We start from the raw sequence: 19,260 nt of genomic DNA, 5'->3' as shown, positions 1-19,260 counted from the left end.
TGGGATTCTCCAGCCAAGAATAATTTGGGGCATTACAGCCATTACTGTTAACTAAAAATGATATGACCTGAGCAATAATATTATTCACATCAAAGACAACACAGTAGTCCCTCTGTACCATGATAACATAGCTATTAAAGAACTTCCAGAAACACTGTGTTTGTCAGATGTCACAGCTCACTAATTTGTACTAACTTTGAGTTGCGGATGCAGGTCTTTGTCTGTATCTCATTCATTTGTACCCACAAAATGCTAGGTGTGAGTGCTGGTCCCTTAATTTAACTCCTGCATTAAATCCTCACAACAATAAGAGGGAACTGGTATAACTTTTCACTTTTAGATGAAGAAACTAGTTTTAAAGAAAAAAATTACTCTTCATTATCACATAGTAATTTGAAACAGGTTCTTATCTATGTGATCAAGAACAGATGTTATTTCAGCTGCACTAAACAAGTGCAAATGAGTATTATTTTTCTTTGCTGTTTATAACGAATGAACCCAGAAGTGTCAAGGTCACTGTGACAAATGTCTAAACTCAGTCATTTTCTTCACTTTAAAACAGTTCACTGTTATTATTCTAAATTCAAAATATATTGATATCATGATCTTTTCTTGCAAAATATTTTTGCATAAATGATTTCAAATGCAATCATTGTACTTTAACTTACCTTAACTCTTTAGATTAATGCTTTATTAAATAAATTGCTACTTTTCACTAAAATGAAAGTGATAATAGGTACTACACTAAAAGTCATGAAAACAATACTGCCAAACATTTACATATTAAGTCAAAATTCTTTAATTTCATAAATATCAGGGTTGGTGAATAATTTTATTTTCACTCAATGGTGGATCACTTTCTGTTAAATTTCCACAGTTTATACTGGACTTTTTAGTAAATGCTTTCCTTAAAGTTCACATGTTCTCAATTACAAAGAAATGATCACCACTTAAAAAAAGAAAGTTTTGCCTCCACTTCCCCCTAAACATATTCCTCCTTCCTACTATTCCCACCTCAAGTTAATAGCATCTTGTGTACCCTCCACTGTACAAGAAAATATCTTTATCCTAAAATCCACCTATGACTACATTTTATTGGCTCTATCTGCTACATATATCTTAGATTCCCATCCCTCAACTTCTCTTATCTGAGTCAACCATAATATCTAAATCCAGGCTTATACCATGCTTACTTTTTTCCCTTCAGTTCCATCATGTGTCATGTGGGATACTAGTTCCCCAACCAGGAATTGAACCCATGTCCCATGAAGCGGAAGCCTGGAGTCTTAATCATTGGACCGCCAGGGAAGTCCTCACAGCATGTTTACTGACTTAACACAAAAGCCTCCAAACTAATATACCAGATTGCAGTTTCTCCCCATTACCCATCTTCATCTAACATCTAGATTTAACTTATTGAAACATAGCTATGATCACATTAGTCCCCTGGTTAAAAACTTCCAACAGTATGTCTCCTCTCAATAGCATTTTCACACTTAACATGCTCCTCGAGTAGATTTTAAGCTTCTCTGAGTACATAATTATATTTCATTCATATTGGTATTTTTGAAAATGAAAATTGAGCTAGTGTTGTAAATTAGTATAAATTGAATTAAAAGAATAAATGAGTGGACAAATTAACAAAGACTGCAAATCAACTTGAACAGTGTTTTTCAATCTGTTAGTCATGATCTGTTAGTGGGTAAAAATCAATCTAGATGTTTCCAACTAGTACATTTTTTAATTAAGCAAAATAGAATAGAAAAATACTGAGATTCACACTCAGTAATGAAAAGTATTGTTCTCTAAAATCTGGTTTTGTGTGTTTGTGTTTAATGGATTATGACATAAAATATATTATTAAATTCTTATTGTTGTTTAGTCACTAAGTCATGTTTGTCTTTGCAACACCATGGAATGTAGCCTGCCAGGCTCTTCTATCCAAGGGATTTGTCAGGCAAGAATACTGGAGTGGGTTGCCATGTCCTCCTCCGGGGATATTCCCAACCTGGGCTTGGAGACATTTTCCCCCCTGGGGTAGATAAGCAAGTCAGAATTGTTGCTGCTGTTGTTCAGTCACTAAGTCATGTCTGACTCTTTGTGATCCCATTGACTGCTGCACGCCATGTTTCTCTGTTCTCCACTATCTCCCAGAGTGTGCTCAAACTCATGTCCACTGAGTTAGTGATACTATTTAACCATCTTATCCTCTGCCACCCCTTTCTCCTATTGCCTTCAACCTTTCCCAGCAGGGTCTTTCACAATGAATTGGCTCTTCACATAAGATGGCCAAAGTATTGGAATTTCAGCATCAGTCCTTCCAGTGAATATTCAAGGTTGACTGCTTTTAGGATTGACTGGTTTAATCTCCTTGCTATCCAAAGGACTCTCAAGAGACTTCTCCAGCACCACAATTCAAAAGCATCAATTCTTTGGTGCTCAGCCTTCTTTATGGTCCAACTTTCACATCAATACATGACTACTGGAAAAACCACAGCATTGACTACATGGACTTTTGTTGGCAAAATAAGGTCTCTGCTTTTAAATACGCTGTCTAGGTTTGTCATAGCTTTCCTTCCAAGGAACTAAGTGTCTTTTAATTCCATGGCTGCAGTCACCGTCTATAGTGATTTTGGAGTCCAAGAAAAGAAAATCTGTCACTGCTTCCACTTTTTCCCCTTCTATTTGCCATGAAATAATGGGACCGGATGCCATGATCTTAGTCATAGAATAGAGAGCTCCAAATTCTTTCTCCAAGGAAGTAACTGACTTTAATCGAAACAGAGTTAGAAGAAATTCATGCCAATGGGCACTCTCAAAAAAAAGTTGTGGATGTTGTAATGAAAGGCAGAATTGATAGTCACTGGAAATACAGGCTAAACTGGAGGCTGGCTGGTCTTCTGGAGAGAAATTTGAAAAGAGACATTTGGGGAGAGCCTTCCTTTGGTCAGAAAATATCTCCAACACTGACCTCCAATACTATCCTTTCAATGGGGGAACAATTTGATTAGACTAGTTTGTGAAGCAATTTGGCCTTATAGGGAATTATTGAAAAATAATAAAGCAATCAGGCAGCAATTAGTGGTGTTTGACAGCTGGATGTGGTCAGGGAAAGAGACAGTCAAAGATAGCCCTACCAAAACCACTTTCGTGCTACTGGTGACTGTGAGAATACCCAAGGCAGCAACCCCTGAGTAACAAAATCAAAAACTTCATATCAAAGCTTATGGGACAGACTTGCAGACTTTAGGAATACAGCCAGTCACTAAACAAGTAAATAATAATAAAATGTCCTTGGGCTGGGGACAAGGGACCATTATCCAGAGTTGCTATAATATAGTATCTGAAATGTTGAGTTTCCAATAAAACATTATGGGTCATGCAAATGTCAAGGAGGGGGAAATTTCCCCTCTGACTCTACTTGAGTTCTCTTAGCAGGTCTAATAATTAAACCGACACAAAATAGATTAACAGGAGAAAAAAAAAAACAAACAATTTTATTTGTGGGCATGGAGGTCTTACAGAAATGGAACCTAAGAAGGGACCAAAGCCAGGCAGCTTTGACAGAACCAAGAAATTCAGGTTTGGGTGCTTCATTAGTGGGGCTTCCTTGGTGGTTCAGATAGTAAAAAATCTGCCTGCAAGGTAGGAAACTGGGTTTAATCCCTGGGTCAGGAAGATACCCTGAGAAGGGAATGGTAAAGAATTTAAGCAAAGTTTGGGGTTGGACAGTAATCAGTAAAGAAGTAATGAGTTTGTTCATACAGGATTTTAAAGGAATTAAAATCACTATCTTGAACAGATACCTACACTCTCATTTACATTGCATCATTATTCACAATAGTGAAGATATGGAAATAAGTGTTAATTGATATATGAATGAAGAAAGAAAATATAGCATATATATAATAATAACAATAATATAATGAAATTTTATTCAGCAATAAAACAAGATTTTACCATTTGTGACAACACGGGAAGTCCTTGAGTCATGCTAAGCAAAATACATTAGACAGAGACAGACAAATAGGGTATGCTCTCAGTTTTAATGAGGAATCTATAAAATTCAAACATTGCAATAGTAGTATAGTGGTTGTCAGAGGCTAGGGTTAATGGGGACATGTTGATCAAAGGGTACAAAGTTTCAGTTATAAGATGACCACATTGTAGGGATCTAATGTACAGGATGGCGACTATAGTAAACAATATTGAATTATACATCAATACTTGAAACCTATTAAAGGATCGATCTTAAATGTTCTCACTCCATCAAACAACAACAAAAAAGGTAATTATGTGTGGTAATCATTTTAATATATATATATATATATATCTCAAATCATCACATACACTTATAAATTATAACCTACACATGTTATATTTCTATTATATCTCAATAAATCTGGGGGAAAATAAAGCAATGATGAGGTATCACTATGCATCAGGCAGAATGGACAAAATTCAGAATGCTAACACCAAATGCTGGCCAAGACGTGGGGCATCAGGAACTCTCATTCACTGCTGCTGGGAATGAGAACTGACACAGCCACTTTGGAATACAGTTGGCAGTTTCTCACAATACTAAACATATTCTTGTCATGTGTGCATACATGCTAAGTCACTTCAGTTGGGTCCAACGCTATGCGAACCTATGGACTGAAGCTCGCCAGGCCCCTCTGTCAGTGGGATTCTTCAGGCAAGAATACTGGAGTGGGTTTCTATGCCCTCCTCCAGGGGATCTTCCTGACCCAGGGACTGAACCCACATCTCTTATGTCTCCTGCATTGGCATGTGTGTTCCTTACCACTATTGTCATCTGGGAAGCCCCTACTCTTACCATACGATCCACCAGTTGTGCTCCTTGATATTTACTCAAAGGAGGTGAAAACTTATGTCCACCCAAAACCTGCACATGTATGTTTAAAGTAGCTTTATTCATAATTGCCAGAGCTTGGAAGCAACCAAGTTGTCCTTCAGGAGGTGAATGGATAAATAAACTGTGGTACATCAAGAGAATGGATTATTAAATACTTAAAAGAAATCAGCTATCAAGCCCAGAAAAGACATAAAGGAAACTTAAATGCTTATTACTAAGTAAAACAGGCCAATCTGAAATAATTGGTTCTACTTCTATGGCATACTTAAAATTAGCAAAAATAAGAAGACAGTAAAAAGGTCAATGTTTACCAGGGGTTAGAAAGAGAGGGGGGAATGACTAGGTAGAGTACAGAGATTTTTTTGGGCAATGAAACTATCCTGTTTGATACTTCAATGGTGGATATATATCATTCAACATTTGCCCAAACCCATAGAATGTAGGATACCAAGAGTGAATGCTAAAGTAAACTGTGGACTTTGGGAGATAATGATGTATCAATGTTAATTCATTGATTGTAACAAAGGTACCGCCTTGATACAGAATGTTACTGTGGTGGGTGGGGGGCGTTGTGCATGTGTAGGGGGCAGGGAATATATGGGAAGTTTCTATATATTCCATTGAATTTTGTTGTCAACTCTAAAAATTCTATATGAGAAATAAAGAATAAAAATCCCCCATCCCTTAACATTTCATATTGGTTCCAGTCTCCTAAAATTCACATACAAGGTCATATCAATCTTGTTTTAGCTTACATTATTTACCACAGAGTAAAATGGTTTGAATGCATACTTGAACAATATGAATACACTTAAATATCCCTGTTGGATATTTGAATAGTTAATTGTATACTTTCATAATCTCATTCTTTTCTCATAAAAACATTAATCTCAGCTATTGCTAATATCCTCATTATACAAGTGAGGAAATGATGACACAGATAGTAAGAGTAGCTCTCCTAAGGCCATAGAATTAGTGTTTGACACAGCCAAGATTTCACAATGCATCCCAATACTCATTATCTTACAGAACACTAGCAGGGTGATGTTGATGATAACTGACACACATTATACCTTTTATTTTTGGCAAAACTGAACATCCTGTTTATCTCCTCTGAGCTTTGCTCATGCCCTGTTTATGACAAAAATAAACATAATTCCACATCCCCAGCTTATGACTGGGTGACTTCTATGCCATATATTAAATTCTGTCTATATTCAATTACTTGTAGCTCTTGAAACATTTATAACTTCCACGCTTATGGCTTATTTTATTATGAGTTTATAATTTTTGTTTGTGATCTGATGTTTAATGGGACTCTAGCTGTGGGAAAACTGCATGACCTTGTTTGATGGTGTGTCCTGTTAGAAAGAATTTGCTTTTAACATCACTAACCTGAGTCAAATCTATGGTACTACTTTAGTTTGAGGACAAAACTAGTTATATTGTACATCCAAACAACAGCACAGTGTAAGGATTTGCATGCCAGTTATAAATCCTCAATTTCCTAATCACAGTTTGCTGGCATATAGATTGTACCTAGTCTACCCATTCACTGAGGGTATAGCCCTTCAAGGCCCTTGGCAGCTTTATATTAGAGCTTTAGCTTTGATTCCTCATTGTGTGGAGACTTGCTTCTGTACTGAAATGGCTGTTAAAATCTGGTTACTAAGATCAGCAAATAGCCCCCAAGATAGCCTTAGCATTTGTCCCAGTCTACAACTGTTTTTTTCTAACTTTCATTTGTGTGTTTATTTCTGACATATCCTATGAGATTATTTAAATCTCTTTTATTTAAAATGTTCATCTCTGCATTTGTTATACTTTTTTTAAACCAAGTGTTGCTAGATGCTTAGATAACAATTTTCCTTTTTTTTCTTTTTCCAGAGTATCTAAACTGCTATACTACTGGAAAAAATTAAATGTCTTTTAAACCTACTTCTGATGAAGCAGGTGTAAGGAAAAGAACTATCATATAATGAGTACTTGAATTACTCTATGACAGATATATTTCTTTATTTATTCACCCTGAAAAATAGATGTGATTTGCCCTGAGGGAAAGAGCTAGCCCAAAGACATAGAGCAGTTTTTTCATGATCAGATAGCTTGCAAGTGGCAGAGCAAGGGTTTTAACTGAGGCTTATAAGACTGTTAATTCACAGTTTATTAAAATATACAGGATATTTATCAACCTAAGGTCAAGTGTTAGAATGTCTGGTAGATCCAACTAGTGTTATTGCTTCACAAATACCATGCAAGTAACATGAATGTATATTTTCAAAGGTTGCTTCAGAGCTCTCCTTGCCTCCTTATTCTGACATCTATTTGTTCTAGTGAATTATTAAATCATAGAATCAACCTTAAAGAAAATATTATAGCTTTATTTAAATAACAGAAAACAAAAAATTTCAAAGTAATTGAAAAACAGAAACTTTATTATTCATATCATGCTGGTGGTTCAGCAGTAAAGAATCTGCCAGCCAATGCAGGAGATGCAGGTTCAATCCCTGGGTCCAGAAGATCCCCTAGAGAAGAAAATAGCAACCCACTCCAGTATTCTTGCCTGGGAAATCCCATGGACAGAGGAGCCTGGCGGGCTACAGTCCGTAGGGTTGCACAGAGTCAGACATGACTTAGGACTAAACAACAGTGCGTTTAAGAGTTCACTTAATTAAGGGGCTATTTTGAAAAAATCAAACAAATTCTATTGCAGCTGTATCAACAAAGTGTCTTTTTTTTCCTTTTTTTAATTTTTAAATTATTATTATTATTATTTTACTTTACAATATTGTATTGGTTTTGCCATACATCAACATGCATCCGCCACGGGTGTACACATGTTCCCCATCCTGAACCCCCCTCCCACTTCCCTCCCCATACCATCCCTCTGGGTCATCCCAGTGCACCAGCCCCGAGCATCCTGTATCCTGCATCGAACCTGGACTGGCAATTTGTTTCTTATATGATATTATACATGTTTTAATGCCATTCTCCCAAATCATCCCCCGCCTCCCTCTTCCACAGAGTCCAAAAGACTGTTCTATACATCTGTGTCTCTTTTGCTGTCTCACATACAGGGTTGTCGTTACCATCTTTCTAAATTCCATATATATGCGTTAGTATACTGTATTGGTGTTTTTCTTTCTGGCCTACTTCACTCTGTATAATAGGCTCCAGTTTCATCCACCTCATTAGAACTGATTCAAATGTATTCTTTTTAATGGCTGAGTCTTAAGAATTATCACTTCCAATTTCTTTCAACCAGGTGACAAGATTCAGGAAGGCAGAGTCTTTAAAGATTTTTTGCATGTCTTATGACTGCATAGTTCTGGGCCTACAGCAGGATCTGCACAATCTTTTTCAGAATTTTTGGTTATTGGTTATTGGTCTGACAGTGTTATTAAGCATACTTTTCCAAGTGTACTTGAACTACACTTGCCCTCATATTTATTATTCATAATCAAGTGCCTAAGTAACCATTCAGAGAAGAATAACTAACAGTAAAAGTGTGATTTTTTAAAACATGCATCATTAAGCTATACTAGGTTTTGATCAAGTGCAATTCTGGTCCCTATCAACTCAACAGCTAACCAGTGGCCTCATTTCATCCTCAGTTTCCTAATTTTTATTTCCTTAAACTGTCATGGCTGAACATTACCCCAGTGGATTTACTCTATTCTTTCTCCTTTATTTGCTATCTTGCCATTCCAAAAAAAAATGAAGGCTAAAATTCATGAGCTATTAATTCACATACAAAGTGTTGACTACCTAATGCAAAATGAAGATGCTTTTAGCTTGATATTAGTAGTGCTAAGATACACATAAATTTTTGAGAATCATAGCTATTATTAACATTTGCAAAGCTTTACAAATTTTAGTTATTTTTATATGTATATAGCTTTGAGACTACTTTCTCCTGCCTGTGACCAAGGACACCATCAGTAATAACGTCACCACCACATCAAAGTCTAGAAGTGATGATACAGGAAAAGGAAGAGATTTTCTTCATGCTTGGCTAATATATTTTGCTACCCCATGGCTCTCTGCCTCACTGATTCCTTGAGATGGCAAAATATGAAAATAAGAACCATCAGTAAACTGTCTTCATATCTCACAGGTTGATCAAAAATAGTTAACATAATACATTGAATATGATAGCTTCTTTAGGATTTATACACTTACTTAAAGGCAAATGCTATAAAAATCTATATAGATTCTAATGGTTGTTGTCATTAAAAATAACGTTTGGCTGAAAATGTTAAGTAATATGTTTGCCTCTAATGGGATTAGAGCTGAACAACAGTAATAACTTTCAAATTACTCATACAATTACAACAGAGTGAGTGGCAGGAAGCAATTTTCTATTTTCATTTAGATTTCTCCTCTGAGGGATTTAAAAAAAGGCTATAAATACTTCAGGAAAAAGTATGAATGCTACAGTTAACCACCCATGGGTTGGGCTGTCTTAACTTCTCATTGAGTGTGTACTGAGTCATGTTATATTTTCCCATAAACTTACTCTTAACAGAACTTTGAATAAAAATCACAGTACTGTATGACTTGCCTTTAAATCTGAGATAAAATGAGCACTTATATGACTGGATAAAACAAATTCTATAAGCTGGATTGGTAACCACATTTATGTCACTGAATTTAACTAATTTTTGTTGCCCTCCCCCCTCATTTTGAAGCAAAAATCTTTACACTGTGTGAAAAATGAAAATTTATATCAAGAAGTAGTATACAAATCCTATGGCTAATATTAGGTAAAACTGATATATGATTCTTTGAAAATATTGCTTTTTAAACTGCATATTTTTACTGTGTCCTAAGACTATTTCATTACTGTAATTTTAGTAAGGAATAGTTGTTATTTTTTTAAAGAAACTTACATACTATAAGAAATCTGAATTTGGGTCCATATTAAAATACATTACTGTTTCAAGCAAGTGGAAAAACTGAAATAATTATATAGAGACTATACATATACATACATAAACCTATCACTTATTCTGTAATTAACATTCACCATGGTTGTTTACCACATTCATTTATTCATCAATCCATCTTATTTTAAAATCATCCCTCATTCTAGGAAGGACTCTGTGTCAATTTAAAATCGAAAGGAAGCATGGGGAAATAGAGAAATGCCCGCTATTGATGATGTTCAAACTTAGGCTGACTTTAGCAGAGAGAGTGCAAAAAATATCCAAGTCTCAGGTGAATAGCTGGGTTATATAAATAATTCTTGTAATTTTGATGATCTTCAGGTAAACATATGAGGTCAAAGATTTAAGTAATTTAGTAATGAGGAAACCACTACAAAAATGAGACTCATTTAAGAGAGAAATTGAGGAGCTATGTCGGAAAAGGCAATGGCACCCCACTCCAGTACTCTCACCTGGAAAATCCCATGGATGGAGGAGCCTGGTAGGCTACAGTCCATGGGGTCACTAGGAGTCGGACACAACTGAGCGACTTCACTTTCACTTTTCAGTTTCATGCATTGGAGAAGGAAATGGCAACCCACTCCAGTGTTCTTGCCTGGAGAATCGCAGGGACGGGGGAGCCTGGTGGGTTGCCATCTATGGGGTCGCACAGAGTCGGACACAACTGAAGCGACTTAGCAGCAGCAGCAGCAGGAATAATAAAGGGATACATAAACTTGCTATTTAACATACACCATTAGTCACTAACTTAAAGGGTTATAAACTCTAATTTTGGGGTTATCTTTTCTATCAATTATTTGAACACATATCAAAAGAAAATCTATAATTTAATATGTAACATAATCATGTCTGGGAACCTTAATCAATAGCAAACAGTGAGTCAAAGTTCACTCTGTAAATAAACTTTAGGTGGACTTGTGACTCCTACGATATTCAAAGGACATTAATCACCCCACCCCCAAAACATATACACACAGCTTTTTTTCTTCTAATTTTGGATAATTCACATACACACACACACACACACATACACACACACACACACCAGATAAAATGTATGTCAAGTATCTTGTAACACTTTAAAGCATGAGTTGAAGTAAGAAGATATACTGTTTACAAACATAAAACCAATTTGTGGTAGGCAGAATTCTAATATGGACTCTGAAATTGAAATTCCCCCTCATCCACTAGGAACACAAGCTCTCTATAATCCCTTGTACTTGAGTGTGTGTGAGTGTGTTAGTCAGTCAGTGTGTCCAACTCTTTGTGACCCCATGGACTTCAGCCCACCAGGGTCCCCTGTCCATGGACTTCTCCAGGCAAGAATACTAGAGTGGGTTGCCATTTCCTCCTCCTGACCCAGGGATCAAACCCGGGTCTCCTGCATTTCAAGAAGCTTCTTTACTGTCTGAGCCACCAGGGAAGCCCAAGTGTGTGTGCAGGACTTATAAATATGATGATATTTCTCTCCTTGATTAGGTTACTTGGTATAACAAAAGTGAAGCAATTTTGCAGATGTAATCAAGGCTCCTAATAAACTGTCTTTAAATTAATCAAAAGTGAGGTTATCCTGGTTGAGCATGACTTAATCAGAGAGCCATTTAAAAGAGGATCCAGGTCTTCTTTCAAGAGAGGAATTCAGAGAAAGAGAGATTCAAAATGAGATTCTTCTGCTGGTTTTAAATAAGAAAATATCATGTTGGGAGCAGACTGCGGAGATGCCCATACAGAAAAGACCTGAGGGTGATCTCTATTAGCTGAGCATGGTCCCCAGCTGAGAATCAGCAAGAAAATAGGGACTCTGGCCTCCAACCACATAGAACTGAATTTGCCAATAGCCTGAATAAGTTTGGAGATAGATTCCTCCCAAGTCACACTTCCAGATAACATTGCATCCCAGATAGCATCTTAATTTCAGTCTTGTGAAATCCTGAGCAGAGGACCCAGTTAAAATATATTTGCAGCCCTAACGTACATAAGCTGTGAAACAATATGTATTTTGAAAAAAAAAACAACACACAAATATGTATTCTGTGTTAAGCTGGTAAAATGATGGTGATCTGTTACACAGCAAGAGAGAACTAATACACAAGAGGTTTGAAGGCTATGCTTTCTGGATAAAGCCAATTACTATTATAACTCTATCAGGGTAGCAGTTCTCAACACATAACAAAATAAATACATTCCAACAAATGACAGCTCAGCATATCCCAAATACTCGCTCAAATTATGAATCAACTAGAGTTCCAGATTATTCTTTCTTCTCAAAGCTTTCAGTGAATCATACTCTCAAAATAACCCTGGGTTTAAACTTTTAATCACATAAATTTGTTCTCACGTATAGAAGAAAAATGCATTTCAACTTGTGCTTGATGTATTAAGGTAATTAGCTATCTCTTGAGGAAGACATGCCTTATTTTTTAATGACAATTGCTGTGAGTTGAGTCCTGTGGAAAACAGATACTGAGATGGTGTTAACTGTGCAGGAGGTTAGTAAGGAGTACCCTTAGAACTTGGCACGTGTAAGGAAAGGGAGGGAAGCAGGATTGGATAGAGGAAGAACTCAGGCGGCAACCTGGTCCCCAAGACAACTTTGACCAACCTCATGAGGATCTCTGCTGCTAGAATATGCCTATAGAGTATTTGGAGAAGGGCTGATATGGCCAGGAATTTACACCCTTATATTGACTTCATATTTGATGTAGATCAATCTGGAAAGGGGTGCAACCTTAGAGGAGGTCATTTGTTCTCTGCAATTGAGGCAACTCCTTAAGGGACTGATAGCCAAAGACATTCCTCCCACAGCATTTTCAGCAGCTGGAACACTAAATCATTCGTTGACTTGGTATCTGAGTGCACGCAGCAATGTACTTCACATCTATACTACTGAGACACAAGTTACTACTGGTTTCATGCCAGTAACTCTGAATGTATTCATCTTTTCCCATCAGAAAATTTTACATTAGGTTAGAAGCTGTATCCTCCATTTATCTTTACATGCTAATAGTGATTTCTGAAAGATGGATCAGAGGTTACTCCTCAAAATAACAAATTTTTAGTAGCCCTATTATATGTTATTTATCTTGAGACAATGAAAACCCCAGGTCCAAGATCAGTGATTCGTCATTTTTTAGGATCTGCCTTTTTAAATTGTCAGTGACCGGCATCAAGGATAAAAAAGATATAACCATGTAACTTATTATCATAGCATGCACTTCAGGAACTGAAATGACTTAGCAGCAGCAGCAGCAGCAGCAGCAGCAGCAGGAACCAGAAGGAGGGAAAAGTACATGAACTCATTCAGAGATTATAGTTATTGATGTTTTTGTATCAAATAATGCATATTATCTTTCTTTATACTAGCACATACTAACACTGTTTTAGTCATTATCAGTCAAAATAATCAATAAAGAAAAACTATTGATAAATTGGATTGATTTTCAGTGAAACTGATTTTGCAATATGCTTTAAATGCATAGTAACTTGGTGCATAGCAGCTTAAAAGTAGTTAATTCATAGAATTTCAGGTCAAGGTTTCTGCTTTAAAGAACAGGATCTCAAAATTACCTGGCAGTTTTTCCAAATAACTCTTCTTATATCTATCAATCAAAATGTACCAGAAATGACTTTATTATTGCTATAACTTTTGAAAATGGCCTCAGAAAATTTCAGCTACTGGTATTTTATGTAGCTCCCACCCTTTAAATAAGAAATGAGAAAATAAAATTATTGACCTGAAAACAACAGTGTACCCTCATCATTATGTTCCTTCTTCCTTAAAAAATTGGCTTGTAATAGCAGCTCTGATTTTCTTATTCCATATAATCACTTTAATACTCATTGATTTTATTCTTTAAACATATATTTTAATTACAATTTTTTAAAATACTAACAAGTAAAAAAATTTAAAAAAACAAACTGCTGCTGCTGCTCACTTGCTTAGTCGTGCCTGATTCTTCTGCAACCCCACGGACTGTAACCCACCAGGCTCCTGTGTCCATGGGATTCTCCAGGCAAGAATACTGGAGTAGGTTGCCATTTCCTTCTCCAAGGGATCTTCCAGACCAGGGATCGAACCAGTTTCCTGTCTCCTGCATTTGCAGGTGGATTCTTTACCACTGAGCCAGCTGTTAAGCCCAAAGCTTGTTTAATTTAGTTAATCCATTTTATAACACTCTGGTGGGGACTGACAATATTGGGCTGGCATTTCAGTCCCCTGACACATTCTGTTTATTATCACTGTTAGCAATATTATTGCTGGGCAAAACTTGACTCATCTGTGTTCCCAAGAGTACCCTCTCCCTCTTTTGTCCTCTCTTCATATTTCATCTGCTCATTTGATTCAGTGTTTCGTGGAAGATTTCATTTGTCTTTTCCAAAACAGAGAAACACATTCTACCCTAGCAAAAGTCTCATAAGCCTTTCAGGAACATTTTCCTTTATTTTCTTCTACCAGTGCTATACTGAATTCACACTGATATCTGACAACGATTTTCTGTAATGCCTCCCTCTCCTAAGTGTTGATATTTGATTTCTTAACAGTGAACTGTTTATTCTTTTGATATTAATCACTGTTCTAGAAAGAAAATGTAGCTACACATGCTGACTGTGATATGCAGAGAAATATCACATTTTTTGCTATCATCATTAAGGTAGCCATCGCAAGAAACTGTTTGTTTTCAAAGGATACTCAACACGAAAATCTCATTTATGCAATTTCTTTCTTTTCTACTGTCTTCTGCTGTCTTTCTCCTGCTTCATTAATCTCTATTTTGTTTTAGACAAAGAAAGTATCTTCAGACTCTCTATTGTACAGTGGATATTTCCAACACAGTTACCTCTAATACAGGCATGGAAAAGACCCTGAGGCTGGGAAAGATTGAGGGCAAGAGGAGAAGGGGGCGACAGAGGGTGAGATGGTTGCATGGCATCACTGACTCAATGGACACAAGTTTGAGCAAATTCCAGGAGATAGTGAAGGACAGGGAAGCCTGGCATGCTGCAGTCCATGGGGTCGCAAACAGTTGGACGTGACACAGTGACTGAACAATAACAACAATATCCATGGGATCACTAGGAGTCGGACACGACTAAGCGACTTTACTTTCACTTTTCATTTTCATGCACTGGAGAAGGAAATGGCAACCCACTCCAGTGTTCTTGCCTGGAGAATCCCAGGGACGGGGGAGCCTGGTGGGCTGCCGTCTATGGGGTCGCACAGAGTCGGACACGACTGAAGTGACTTAGCAGCAGCAGCAGCAGACATAATAGATTTCCTAAAATACCATTTTTTCTATCTTTTGCCTAAAAATGCAGAGGAAACAAATGGTGCAGGCACAAAAAGAACACTGAGTAGTAAGTCAGGTGTCCTGCATTTTATTAGCTGCATGATTTTCAGCAGATTCTTAACTGCTCTGGTTCTAGTTCCTCATCTATAATACAGCATGCCTGTCACAAATTAAAGTTTAAATGAAAAAATCTATTGTGCCTTGTAAACTACAAGTTATTTTACAAACATAACCAATTATTATCACATCAAGTCCAAATCTACCATTTTTCAAAGACCTCTAAAACCCGACCTTATGCTATGCATCAAGATTATTTAGCATACCTCCTCCTTCACAGTTGGTCTCTGTTGTCTACTCCTTTTCAAAATCACCCTCGTCATTTATTTTCATCTCTATACTTTTGCTCATGCCTTTCCCTGATATTTTCTCCAGTTTCCCCTCTGCCTATCCAAAGCCTACTGATTCCACTTCAGCAATGAAGCCTCCTTTGAGTACTCTAATTTTGAAGCTTTGCTGTATATCATTTTACTTTCTTTAACACTGCATTTACTATACACTCACTAATAATACATGTAGTAATATTTCGACTGTTCAAAACACTGTATGTAGCTTCACTTTTGGAACTAACATTCAGAATCAGTTTATGATACACATATTCATATAAACACACACACACACACACACTAAACTGAGTATGCTACAGTCCTAATTTATTTATGAAAGTGTAAAGAGCCTTTATTATTTTAATATGCCTATAAAATATTGTGGAAACAATTCACTAAAATTCTAAAGAATTAACTTGGAGTTGGGAAGCATATTTAAAGACATAGCTCATGTAGTTCTTATCCTATAGGTATCCATATAATAGTTTGGGGAATACAATACAAAATAACATTAATTACAAAATCAATATGTGACAACCAACATTGGGAGAAGTGCAAACTGACATTAATAGCTGATATAGAAATGGAATAGGATTCCTAGAGGAGATAAAACATGAATTAGACGTTGAAGGATAAAAGACTGATGAAAGGGGACACATTTGAGACAGAAGCAACAGTATATACATAAGCAGGGAAGTCTGGGATGATTCTGTCAAACTGTGAATAATTCTTTTCAGGTGTATGTGAGGAAGAATAGTAGGAGGCAATTCAGCTCAAATGCAGTCATATTATACAAAAGTTCAACTGGAATACTATAGTGTACATATTTGATTTTTTGGTGTTTTTGACTGTGGGGAGATATTAAAGGATGTTTGAACAAGAAAGCAATTAAAGCAATTGTACATCAGGGAATTTTAATATGGCTATGACATGAGGATATTATCAATGTAAGAAAAAGACACTGAATAAAGACAGGGCTTTCATCTCATAGGTCATTAGAGGCAATATAATGAGGTGTCAATCAGTCAACCTGTCTCTACATTTCTGAGCCAGATTAGTTGTAAAGTGCTGGTACCATTAATAAAGACTGGAAACAGAGAAGCAGATAGTGATTTTGTTTCTGTTCGTCTAGAGTTTGTTCACATAATTTTTGGTAAGCTATATCCAGGAGAATAGTCTTAGACTCAAAAAGCTGACAACTCAAGTTTTACACTGATATGTATATGCATATATATTTAAAGCTTGACTATTTATTGTATATTCCATGTGAAATTGATTTAAGAAAAGCAAAAACAAAAAACCCAGGGACTTCCCTGGTGGTCCAGTGGTTAGGAACCCACCTGTCAATTCAGGGGACACCTGTTCAATCCCTGGTCCAGGAAGACCCCACAGGCCGTGGAGCAACTAAGCCCGTGTGGCATAACCACTAAGCGTGCGTGCCCTGCAGCTTGTGCTCTGTCAAATGAGATGCCCACGTACCACAGCTAGAGAGTAGCCCCTACTTGCCTCAACTAGGGAAAGCCTGTGTGCAGCAACAAAGAACCAGCACAGCCAAAAATAAATGAATTTAAGGAAAAAAAAAAATCTAGGCAACACTTTCCAAGGTGCATCCTGAATTTCTAATTCCAAACCTCAGATGCTGTAGCCCCGCTGGCATGGTCTTAGTGCCAAACAAAACAGGTAACATATTAACCTACTGTCTCATTAATATTTTAAAAAATTACCAAATATCAAAGCAAAATATCACTTCCTAATGGCCTCAGCTCATCTAATTTAATAATTTAGGATCCATTACATTCAGCACTCCCTCAGGTGGATTTGCTTGTGATGCACTTGGCAATAGAACGCAACTCAGACTGGATTAAACAACAAAATGGATTTTTAGCTCATATCACTGAAAACTCAAGAAGCAGCTTCAGCCATGGTTAGATTTAGAATAAAAACAAAGTCATTTGGATCAAGTTTCTTTTCATCTCTTGCTCTGTGTAAGCTCCATTTCAAGATTACACACGGTTGCCTAGCAGCTCCAGTTTCTTCTTCATGGGGCATTTCACTACACTTGTTCCATCCTTTTAGCTTCAAGTAGAAGGCAATGGCACCCCACTCCAGTACTGTTGCATGGAAAATCCCATGGATGGAGGAGCCTAGTAGGCTGCAGTCCATGGGGTCACTAAGAGTCAGACACGACTGAGTGACTTCACTTTCACTTTCCACTTTCATGCATTGGAGAAGGAAATGGCAACTCACTCCAGTGTTCTTGCCTGGAGAATCCCAGGGACGGAGAAGCCTGGTAGGCTGCAGTCCATGGGGTCACACAGAGTTGGACACGACTGAAGTGACTTAGCAGCAGCAGCAGATGGGTAAAGCATTCTAAGAATGCAAATGTTGGATAAGCTATGGAAAAGTGAATGTGGCCACAGAAGGAAATTAGAACCGTGCTTGAAAGAAAAAAAGTTTATCATACTCACAGATCCTAGAGAGGAGTCACTGCACACCAGGCAGGGCCACAAAGGAAGCTCCAGGTTTTAGTCGGGTGGCAAAGACAGGAACAAAAGAATACTCTAAGCTAGAGCCTTTCATGGTGCTTCTGAAGGAAAAGCAAGAAAAAGTAGAGAAAATAGTTTAAAATTGATTAGTTTGAATAATTATGGCAGGATATGGGCTATAGCGGAGAAGGCAATGGCACCCCACTCCAGTACTTTTGCCTGGAGAATCCCATGGACAGAGGAACCTGGTAGGCTGCAGTCCATGGGGTCACTGGAGTTGGACACAACTGAGCAACTTCACTTTCACTTTTTACTTTCATGCACTGGAGAAGGAAATGGCAACCCACTCGTGTTCTTGCCTGGAGAATCCCAGGGACGGGGAAGCTTGGTGGGCTGCTGTCTATGGGGTCACACAGAGTCGGACACAACTGAAGTGACCTAGCAGCAGCAGCATGGGCTATACGGTGGTCTCTAGCTATCTGTAGCTGACCCCAGGATAAGTCAGAGGAAATACAGGCTTGTACATGGGAGTCAGATAAGGAGGTGTTTGAAACTACAGACTCAGGGTTGTTTTGTGTATGAAAGATATGCTCCTGGCTAGAGAGTTTTGCTGTCTCCAAGAAACGGCTAACTGCGTGTGTGTGGGAGGCGGTGGGGGGGGTCACTCTCCAGCCAGCAAGATTTTGAAAATATCAAAACATCATAAAATACTGAAAATAAAATCATGATTAATGCGTAAAAAGAATGTTCCTTTTTTTCTGGCATTTCCTACAAAAATCCAGAGATTTACTGTATTTGCTTTTACTTTCATCACATGTTGTTGTTGTTCAGTTGCTCAGTCATGTCCAACTCTTTGCGACCCCGTGGACTGCAGCACGCCAGGCTTCCCTGTCCTTCACCACGTCCCAGAGCTTGCTCAAACTCATGTCCATTGAGTTGGTGATGCCATCCAACCATCTCATCCTCTGTCATCCCCTTCTCTTCCTGCCATCAATCTTTCTCAGGATCAGGGTCTTTTCTAATGAGTCAGTTCTTCACATCAGGTGGCCAAAGTATTGGAGCTTCAGCATCAGTCCTTCCATTGAATATTCAGGGTTGATTTTATCAAATGGCCACTGCTTAAAAATTTACTTGTTCAAGGGAATATAAGGTACTGTCAACCTAAACAAAGAGGTACAACTGAGACAAGCTCAAATTACCTGAACCTGTCTTTACTCGGGAACAGCTAAGAACTACAATTCTAGAAGGCACAATGTTCCAAGTTCCAAACCAGTCTGT

This window comes from Bos indicus x Bos taurus, chromosome X (genome assembly GCF_003369695.1).
Source record: "Bos indicus x Bos taurus breed Angus x Brahman F1 hybrid chromosome X, Bos_hybrid_MaternalHap_v2.0, whole genome shotgun sequence".
Lineage (NCBI taxonomy): Eukaryota > Metazoa > Chordata > Mammalia > Artiodactyla > Bovidae > Bos > Bos indicus x Bos taurus.
The sequence above is the reverse complement of the archived record's forward strand: the minus strand, read 5'-3'. Positions refer to the sequence as shown.